At 41.4% G+C, this 8,170-nt stretch overlaps 1 protein-coding gene across 5 annotated transcripts in view; it reads left to right on the top strand.

The window, feature by feature from the left end:
- The first annotated feature begins 6,267 nt into the window (after nucleotides 1–6,267).
- The window catches only part of KANSL1 (KAT8 regulatory NSL complex subunit 1), a 185,893-nt gene continuing 183,990 nt past the window's right edge, over nucleotides 6,268–8,170 (top strand). The window contains exons 1-2 of one of the 5 annotated variants that reach the window (XM_035721191.2): nucleotides 6,268–6,330; nucleotides 7,948–8,081. The gene's annotated coding sequence lies outside the window, so the exon portion shown is untranslated. Of the gene's footprint in view, nucleotides 6,331–6,742; nucleotides 7,135–7,929; nucleotides 8,082–8,170 lie in introns of those variants that run through there. The other 4 variants (XM_025436764.3, XM_035721190.2, XM_025436765.3 and 1 more) reach the window with 4 other exon arrangements.

Genomic DNA, 8,170 nt, shown 5'->3' with positions numbered 1-8,170 from the left:
AATTTTTAAGAAATATTTCTGCCACTGGCAGTGCATTGTGCAAAATAAAATAGAGAAGACATTTAGAATGTTTAACTTAATTTATTTTGTTTTGAATGAGTGACACTTTGGCATGGTTCATAAGCTTAAAGAGAGAAAAATTCTCCTCTTACCTCATCTTCCAGCAGCTTGTTTTCCTCTCTTTGGAAGCAACCAGTGCTATTTAATTGTGTATCCCTCCAGGAACATGTTTTAAGAATATACAGGTATATATGTAGAGACATTTTTTCCTCTCCCTCCTTCGGCAAATGGAATCATGTCATAGACATTGTTTGATACTTTTTTTTTTCTCACTTAACATATTTCAGAGGTAACTCTCTAGCAGGACATGTAGGTAGGACTTCTTTTTTTTTTTTTTTTAATGGCTGGATACTATTCCATTGTATATTTGTTAATAGAACCATAGCAATAATGATAACATTTAATAGGTAGTATCCAAACACTATTCTAAACGTCTTTAATCAGCATATTTAATCTTCTCAGCAATACTGTAAAATAGGTATGATTATTAAATCCCATTTTGCAGAGATGATACCTGAGACTCCTAGCATCTTTTTAAAAAATTTCATTTATTTATTCATGAGAGATACAGAGAGAGAGAGAGGCAGAGACACAGGCAGAGGGAGAAGCAGGCTCTATGCAGGGAGCCCGACGTGGGACTCAATCCCGGGTCTCCAGGACCATGACCTGGGCTGAAGCCGGCGCTAAACCTCTGAGCCACCCCGGCTGCCCGACTCCTAGCATTTAAATAACTTGCCCAATGTCACAAAATTCGTAAGCAATGGACAGGACCAGCTATCTAATTTGAGGAACTCAGTGCAAAATAAAAATGTGAACCCCTTTATTCAAAAAGCAGAAAAGAGATACCATTAAAGGTACTAAAATGTATAAAGTCTTTTCTTTCATGGTCTCTGTCTTCACTTGTCATGGTGTTTTTCATCTGCAATGTCATGTAAGTAAGGAACAATTAAAAATTTAAATCATTAGTGTGAATTTTACCATCCATCTTTATATTGTACAATGCCATTTTAAAAGACATTTAGCTTCTATGTTGAACCATAGAAGTTATATAATTTGTAGCTTGTATTTGCACATGTATTTTGTTCTTATCAGGACAGTGGGGACTCTGGAAAAATTAACTCAAATGTTTTGATTTCTCTTCTTGATGCACACACATTCTACCAATACCTTGCTTTCCACTTACTGAAGAGGAAGGAAGGACTAAAGGGTAAAGAACTTGGGGTTGACTTGTCTGCCTTTTCCTTCTGCATCATCATTTTTAGCATGAGCAATGGGCTCATACAGAGAAGTAATATCAGTAACACCAGTAAAAAAAGGTATGATATGGGTCCTTTGTCTTCTATGTTTCTTAGACTATGTCTTCATTCTGGCTTTGGAGCACGTTCTAGTTTAAATGGAAAGCATGGCTTCTCAGGGCTTATTCAGTCATACATGTAACACGCTTATCTTTTTTTCAAGATTTTATTTATTTATTTGATAGACAGAGGGCACCAGCAGGGTGAGCTGCAGAGGGAGAAGAAGATAAGTCCCCCGCTGCAGAGCAAGGATCCCTGATATGGGGCTCCATTCCAGGATCCTGGGATCATGACTTGGACTAAAGGCAGACGCTTAACCAACTGAGCCACCCAGGTGCCCCATAACACACTTATGTTGCACTCACTGAGTTTTGTCGAGCTCCTATGCATCATGGGCCCGCCAGAATTCTGTGTTCGTGGGGCATCACCAATGCTATTTGTGAATGGGATGGCAAGGAATCATGACACTTAATTGTGCCTATCTCCTCTGCTCGTGCATTTGCTTCATTGCCCCATCATACTTCACAGACGAAACCCAAGTTCAAAAGTAAAATTGTTAAGAGTTTCAAAATGGCAGCAGCAGAGTGTGTGTGTGTGTGTGTGTATGTGTGTGTGTATGTGTGTGTGTGTGTTGGGGGGGTGGTCATTCTGAGTGTGGGACCTTTTGTGCTTGCACAGGTGACATGCCAATGAAGCCTGCCATGGTGACAGAGCAGGATTCAATTCATAAGTTATTTAACCAGTTCTATAATGATGTGCCCTTAACTTTTATTTTCCTCATCTTTTGTTATTATAAATAATTAAAAACAAACTGATAACCATGTTTATACAGATTATTTAAAATTTTGAAAATAAGGAAAATATTTGTTACACTGTTTTCATTTTATATAATTTGCTCTGATATAAGTATGTTCTCAGGTTGAGATTTAAGCCTTCTTCATCATAAACCACTCCATGATAAGAATGAAATAAACAGTCTCATGTTTCCAGACTTTTCAGAGAATATATCAGTAGGTTAAATTCTAGAGCATAAAATAGTGCCTGTTATATAGCAGGTACTCAATAACTATTTGGGGAATAAGTGAATACATATCTAGAGATAGGATTGCTGAATTAAATGGTATTTGCATTTATAATTTTGATGGCTATTGCCTAATTGTCCTGCATAAATATTGGAACAACCTATATTTTCTCTAGTGATATATGAAAATAGATATTTCTTCCTCCACTGCCAACACAATGTGTTAGCAAATGTTGTTTATCTTCGTGACCTGTTAGATGAAAATCATGAGCTTTAAATGCATGTCTTTTAGAGAAGTTGGGCATCTTTAGTTTAAGAGCCTTGACTACTTTCTTCTTTGTGAAAGTTGTCATCCTTTTGTCCATTTTTCTAAAGAGATGCTGTTTTAAAAAAATATTTTCATTGTGAAATGTAACATACACACAGAAGAATATATAAAACTTTTTTGGTACATTTGAACAAATAGGTATAGAGCAAACACTTGTGTACCTATCAAAAACTAGAAAGTTGCCAGCTCCTGAGAACAACCCCTACTCCCAATCAAACAAAACTCTGTCTGCCCCCTACTGGCTATCCTGACTTTTATTGTATTCACTTCCTTTACCTTAGAATTTTACCACCTACGTATGCATCCCTCAACAATATAGTTTAGTTTTCCCTGTTTTTGAACTTTATATACATGGAATCAAACTATATATAGATTTTGTATCTTGCTTTTGTGTGTGTTCAATTATTACCTTTGTAAGAATTCATTATTGGTGTTGAATATAACCAAAGTTTATTAATTTTCATTGTACATATATACCACATTTTAACCATTTTATGCTTTTAGAAATATTTTATTTATTTATCTGAGAGAGAGGAGAGGGAGAGCACGCACAAATGGGAGGGGCAAAGGGAGAGGGAGAAGCAGACTCCCCACTGAGCAGAGAGCCCCTCATGGGGCTTAATCCCAGGACCCTGAGATCATGACCTGAGCAAAAGTCAGATGCTCCACCAACTGAACCACCCAGGGGCCCCCATTTTATCCTCTGTAGACATTTGAGATGTTTCCAGTTTGGGGCATTGAGGAATAATGCTGCTATGAATAATCTTGTACAGTAATTCTCACACTTAAAATTCTGCATTTCTTTATATATCTAGCAATGAAACTGCTGGAATAGGGTATGCCTATCTTAAATTTTCTTAGATTATATGAATCTTCCAAAGTGGCTGTACTAGTTTACATTCTCACTAGCAGTGTACGAGGATTGCTGGTCTTTATTTATTGGTTTGTAGAAAGTCTTTAGGATACAGAATTATGGAAATTAACCCTTTGTAATATGAATTGCCAAAATATTTTTCTGAATTTACAATCCTTTTAAGAAAGCACTGATGTTTTTTCCCCATTAGAAGAACAAAAATGTAACTGGCAGAAGTGGAGTGTTCTAATTTTGAGGCATTAAATGAGAAACAAGTGCTCTGGGTTAGCCCCTTTTTGCTTTTTATTTGCTATTACATATGTCATTAATACAAATAATCTTACGACAAATTTTCATGAAATAACCTGGATTACAAGATGCAAAATATAATAATAATAATAAGAAGAAGAATAGTTAAAAATTGAGTGTTCAGCCTGTGTCAGGTACTATTTTACATCTATTATATGTATTAACTAATTTAATCCTCATAAAACCGTAGGAAGTAGGTACTATTTTTCCTCTCATTTTGCAGATGTGTGAAATATGAAGCTGGATTAAGATATTTTCTAAGGCTGATTTAAGCAGAGAAAATATTTTTTCTTAGCTGATAAAGAGTTTTTAAAAAAATATTTTATTTATTTATTTTAGAGATAGAGTGACAGCATGCACAAGTGGAGTTGAGGGATGAAAAACCTCAAGGAGACCCTGAACTGAACGTAGAGCCTGATGCTGTTGAATCCCGTGATCCTGGGATCATGACTTGAGCTGAAGGCAGAGACTTAACTGACTGAACCACTCAGGCACCCTAGGGTATTGTTTTTTAACCTGTGATCCACAGGTTAAGAAGTTTATGAACTTAGATCAGGAAAAGTAATATGCCTTTATTTGTGTTAAGGTCTAATGAAAATTAGCATCACCTTCAATTCCGAGTAGAGAAAATAAACTAAGTAGTATTAGCAGTAACTGATCTTGCCAGTAATAGAAATCATAATTTCCTGTTATATGAAAGTTGTTGCAACTATCTTGAGATACTATTTCTGTTCATCTACTACCTCAAAATTATGGTGGTGATTAGGCCTGCCATTAGATCTTATTATTAAATATAAAACACATATATTACTATATCACACTTTTTTTAAAAAAAAAGATTTTACTTATCTATTCATGAGAGACACAAAGAGAGACAGAGACATAGGCAGAGGGAGAAGCAGGCTCCCTGCTAGGAGCTTGATGTGGGACTCAATCCCAGGACCCGGAAATTATGACCTGAGCCAAAGGCAGATGCTTTAACCATTGAGCCACCCAGGTGCCTCACTATATCACACTTCTAAAAATATTTTGAAAATTGTGTTTTAATATAATTGGTTTCCTTTGAATTTGTAGGTATGTTTCTTATACATTTAAAATACTCTTAGAAGGGGTCCATACACTTCATCAGAGTGCCGAAAGGATCCATGGTTTCAAAATGTTAAGAACTCTGCTTTATGGGTATTTCCTTGGCTTTCCTTCTTCTTGAATGAGCCTAAAGAGGGTCCCTGAGGTGACCCTCAGGGCCCCTGAGGTTCTCCCAGTTTTATTAGTCTATTTTTCCAGATATTCCTCCCTCCCTTAATTTTCATGCTTCTTCAACATGTAGTGTTTTTCTTACCTAACTGACACTCTTTCTGTTTCTTTTCATCTTCCTGACTGTGACCATGGGTGTGTTTTTACACTTCTATGGGGAGTTTATCCTCTAGCGCGACGACCACTGTATTAAGGCGAGAACTGGAAATCTGCCTTAGTCCAGATTGCTCACTCTCTCCCCAATTCCATAACCCCAGCTGCCTCTGGGACACCTCCACTTGCTTTTGTCACTGATATCTGGAAGGAACATATTAAAAACTAAAATTACTCCCCACATCTGTATGTTGTCCCACTTTGTCTGGGTGACCTTTGCCGGGATGGCTCCTGGTTTTGTGGCCTTAGAATTATTTAAAAGTATAAATCAATTAATTACACCCCCCCCCAAAAAAAAAACCCCAAAAAACAAAACAAAACCCTGGAATCTTTGTGAATGGTACAAAAATCAAAAGATACAAAAGGATGTGTCCGGAAAGGCAAGTCTTTCTCCCATCTGGTCTCCTAGGCACTCAGTTCCCCCTCCCAGAAGGAAACCACTGTTACTAGTTCTTAGAGTGATTTGTGATTCTTCTTATTTTTGCCTTTATCTCAAGTCGTTCCCTGTCTGTAAGATGAGTGCCCTTTCCTCTCCAGGCCCTTGTGACCATAGATGTTTGACTTTATGTATAAGTATTGGCATGTGTATATTTTATGCACAAACATAAAATCTCCCCCTGTGGCCTTCCGGCCTCGAGTTTTCATCGCGTCGCTTCCTGGATGAGGAACCTACAGGGGTGAGGGGCCGGGGTTGGGGGTGATGGAGAAGAGGATCTACAGGGCACTGAGGTAGGGGGCTTGGAGTGGCCGACTGGTGGGAAGCTCTGCCAGGGCTCCTATTTCCTCTATTTCTCCCGCCTCGGGCCCCCTTCCCGTCCTCTTGTCCAAATGTCTCTCGTTTCCAAGAGCCGAGACAGAGACAGAGACAGCGAGATACACAGAGACTGAGACGCCGAGGCACCAGCATCCCTCTCCCCCCTCTGTCCCGCCCCAGCGCCCTGACGGACAGCCGCCCTCAGCCAATGGCGCTCACGATGTGCCCCGGAAGGGCCAATGGGAGACAGAGGAGGGCGGAAGATTCCCCGCCCCCACTTCTAGGCTTGGTTGAGCCGTGCAGGTAGGTCCGGGGCCGGGGGAGCCGCCGTTGGCACTGGTGCCCGGGGGGGTGGGGGCACGAGTCAGTAGGGGTGATGGTGGGGAAGGGGAGGCGGCCCCAACTGCGGGAGCCCGAGGGGGCGGCCCGGCCGGGAGGCGGGGGGCCGGAGGGCCCGGGGAGCGGGCGCCGCCGAGGGCCCTGGAAGCGGCTGGGCTGGGGGAGAGGGGACGCGTGTGCGGGGCACCGGGACCCCCGCCCCGCGCCCACCCGCAGGCCTGGGCCGCGGGCTGCGGGCCGAGGGGCCGGGGGGCCCGGCTGCCCCGGGGGCGGGCCGGCGCCGGGCCCGGGGCCGGGGGCGCCTGGCAGAGCCCGGGGCGCCAGGCCGAGCCGAGGTGGGACGGACCGACGCGGGGAGGAAGGGAAGCTGCATCCCGCGGGCCGCCCCTCCTGAAGCCAGCCGGGGCAACGGCCGCAGGCGCCCCTGCCTGGAGCCCACTCCCCCGCTCGCCCCGTCCTAACAATGAGGATGGGGCCGAAGGAGTCGCCCCACTGCGGGAAGGTGGGGGGGTAGGTTTGGGACTAGGGTCCGAGGCGGGGGGAGGGGTGGGAACTCGGGCTCTCCCCTTTCTCTTCCCTCCTTGGCTTTTGCGGTGGGGATCGTGGAGGGGCTATTACATCTCCTGAGACTTGGGTCAAGAGTCAAACTCCTCCCCGTCCCCCCCCCCCCCGACCCCCTCAAAAAATCCGATGAACGGTAAGGAAAGTGATGCCAAGTCTTCGAAGCAGAAGTGACAAGCGCATAGCAAGAACAAATGCACATCAGAGGTTTTTATTTTTAATTTTTCTTAAAAATAAGGGTATTATAGTCTTTGATTTTTTTTCAAAATTTATTTTACGGGGCGGGGTGTGTGTGTGTGTGTGTGTGTGTGTGTGTGCTGTTATTTTTGTCCCTACTCGGGCAAGCCTCCATTTTAAGCGAAGCAGTAACTGGTTAAGCTGGAATTTTCAATCAGGCCTAGGACTTGAACAAGGATCCTACAAGAGGTCATTTAATCGATCCTCCTTCCTCCACGCAAACTTGCCTCCCTCCCAAACTCAAAATTAAGTTGTTTGGTCTGCTTTTAAAGATCTCTAGGAAAGAAGGGTCTTTTATTTGCTTGTAGCATATCAGGCAAGACGGGATTTCTTTTTCATGTAGAATGAGCTCTGAAACTTAAATGCAATAAAATTTAGGACAATCAGAATAATCAGGTTTTAATTTGTTAAATAAAATTAAATGTGGCAAGGGTCTTTTTAGATGGTCAATTAACAAATCACTTTTTAAGAGTGTTTTTAAAGTACCCTGGATAATCATTTTTAAATGATTTTTGGGATTTTGGTTTTCTGACTCTTTGATAAGCAATTTTATATTATCTAAAATATGTGTTACATATTTAATCCACATTTTATGTAAAATATATTTCTACATGTATATGGAGATATACATTATACACATCTGCCCTTTTCTAAGGGGACTATGATCTTTATATCTCTTTAGGATGGTGATGCAAACAGTACTTTGAATTTCTGTCCCAATAGCTTGAAATATTCAGTTATTCTTGATTAGTTTTCAGTCTCATTGAAAGTCCTCTCTTTCAGATACCTTCTTGAAACAAAATTTTCCTACCTGCTCATACCTGGTGACTGAAGGATTGCTGATTCTCTTCTTGCTCATCTCTGAGTATTGTCTGAACTCTTCTGACACTATGAATGCTTTTTGGATGCCTCTCAAGGTAGGATGTATTATTTTTTTAAATTCAAGTCCTTATTTTATTTTCTTCTTTAGAATTGAGTATATCTGAATCCTTGAATTTGCAATTCT

This window comes from Canis lupus, chromosome 9 (assembly GCF_003254725.2).
Source record: "Canis lupus dingo isolate Sandy chromosome 9, ASM325472v2, whole genome shotgun sequence".
NCBI classification, from domain to species: Eukaryota; Metazoa; Chordata; class Mammalia; order Carnivora; family Canidae; genus Canis; species Canis lupus.
This window is presented reverse-complemented; position numbering and strand designations above follow the sequence as displayed.